At 42.2% G+C, this 2,346-nt stretch overlaps 1 protein-coding gene across 1 annotated transcript in view; it reads left to right on the forward strand.

The window, feature by feature from the left end:
* Positions 1-2,184, forward strand: part of LOC101581856 (caspase-13) — a 27,003-nt gene extending 24,819 nt beyond the window's left edge. The window contains exon 9 of the mRNA XM_023709479.1: positions 1,927-2,184. The gene's annotated coding sequence lies outside the window, so the exon portion shown is untranslated. The remainder of the gene's footprint in view (positions 1-1,926) is intronic.
* The last annotated feature ends 162 nt before the right edge of the window (positions 2,185-2,346 follow it).

Consider the following 2,346-nt stretch of genomic DNA (forward strand, 5'->3'; position numbering starts at 1 on the left):
TAACTGTAAGAAAGTTTAAATTCTAATAATTATAGACATACTGCTGATAAACAAACATTTATCATAGGTCAGGAAAAATGTATTTCTGCAGAAAAAGGCATGATCAACAGTGTTTCACCCAGTGAAGGATGAGGGCCTGCTATAAATTAGGAAGGGCAGTGGGAAAATAAGGGATTTACAAGGAAGAGACAAAGGGATTCACAATGCACAGTTGTCGCGAAGGAAGGGAACTCCCCCTGGCTCCAGGACACATGGGGGACAGATGCTGTGCTCTGGGGAAAAGGCAACACACACGTTGATAAAGGCGCATGCAGCAAGAGTGAGTGGAGGAGAATAAGACAGGAGAAAATGGCAGAGACAGAGTAGAGGAGTGGTAAGGAATGGAACACATGGGCTTGGTGACAAGGCAGGAAAGGTGCTGAAAAGTTTTGTGCTCTAGGAGAAGAAAACCCCACCAAGAGCTTTTCAACAGTTCAGTGTCATTTCCTTTCTTTTTCTTTTTATTTTAGGGAAGGGTCTACAGGGTGTTCAGGGTCTCACTACTAGATCGGACTCATAGTGATCCGCTTGTTTATAGCCTCTTTTTTTTTCTTCTTTAAATGGAACTTTATTATTTTTATTGAGAAACAAATAGCAATGAGACAATTTCAAAACCAATTATTAGGACAGTTTCAATAATTAATACATTGCATATTGATGTCTTTGTAATGGTTATTCATAGTACAAGATGCAGACATGATATCCTGTTCAAACACGATTAGTACAAATATTTCTTCTCTAAATGGGACATTTTTTAATTCCCATTCTGTATATATTGCATTTGGACTTCATTGCTGAACTTACAAATGTTCCTCATTTGACTTATTTAGTGGCTGTAGTTTATTATCTTAGGCAGCAGAACTAGAAAAACACAATATCAGAGAATCCCTGATGGGCTTTTCTGTAAAATGGTCTTTTTATAAATTCTAGCTCATACTTAGAAAATATACATGCCTATATAATAAAATATGTGACTCCATCCACCAGTTAAAAGATGCAAGATCGGTTACCATTCTTAGACTTGGAGGACAGGTTTCACTGGGACAGACAAACTCTAATCTTTCTCTACACTCTAGAGACGCTATCAGGCCTGACCTGCTTCAGTTTCCTTTCTCCTCTATTCATCTACTGGTAGGAGGCAATGTTAGCTCTTGAGATTCCCCACTCTCTCTTGCCAAGAGCTGGGATTACAGGCGTGAATCACCAGGCTCAGTCTCAATTGCTGTCTCAGCGTGCCCCGGGGGTGGGGCCCGCACAGCAGGCCTGGGGGATCGAATCCCCTGCCCCTGTACATGCTTGCAGGAGCTTTAATCTGCTGAGCTATTTGGCTGGCCCTCAGTGTTATTTCTTATGTGGCCAAAACATATGGAAAATGTTTAAAATAATTTATTGTAGTAAAAGATAAATTGCCATTAATCCCTTTAAATACTTTGCCTCACTTTGAACATGCTCTCACCCTGGTGTTCTTACCACCACTTGCAGGAGACCTGGAGTGCCCTTCAGGGCGATAAGAATAAAGAAAGTGCTGCTGCCCAGTGTGACATCTGGTGGAAAAGCCAGCAAGTAACCTTGTGGGATGGTGTGTCCGCAGCCACCTTTTTCATCTAATCTGAGACTACATGACTTCTGACTCTTCCCCAAAGTCAAAATTCCTATCAGATTTAAATACTGGGAATGGAGTCAGGACAGGGAAGTGGTCCTGACAGCACAAATGTTCGTGAAGACGACTTCCACAGCTGCTGCACAAAGGTCAAGAAAGCCAGGGTCGCTGTGCTGCCCCAAGGGGTGTTGGGAGGAGTCTAATGATGATATTCCTTTTACTGTAATAAGTTTTAATTAAATAGCCATCATATACTTCATGCCTACTTGGTAACTATTTTTTACAAGTTCCCTTTCAGTATTACATCGTGAACACACCGCTGAATATACAGACAGCAGCAAAGGGGACTGGCAGGGCTGTGAGGAGGAATCTAGAAGAGATCCCACGAGCGAGGCGGCAGAGGCTGGCTGACACAGGACCCTCACCTTCTGAGCTCCTGCCCTCCCGCAGGAACCACAGGCAGCCACCCTCTGTCCACACAGGAAGGATACTTGCAAGGAAAGCATGTGCATTTAGTGTTGCATATTTTAATTTATTATTTCTTTTTTAAATGAGTCTCTGTCCACTAGGTCATTCCCTAGTGAAAAGCACAGGAATCTCATTTTAACACAAAAACCTTGCCACTCTGGGTGACTGGGCATCTCACTTGGCCTTCATTCTATTCCATCCTAACTTTTTTAGAAGGCTAAAGTTGAAGATAAAAAAAA

Source organism: Octodon degus, unplaced genomic scaffold (genome assembly GCF_000260255.1).
Source record: "Octodon degus isolate 3935 unplaced genomic scaffold, OctDeg1.0 scaffold00012, whole genome shotgun sequence".
Lineage (NCBI taxonomy): Eukaryota > Metazoa > Chordata > Mammalia > Rodentia > Octodontidae > Octodon > Octodon degus.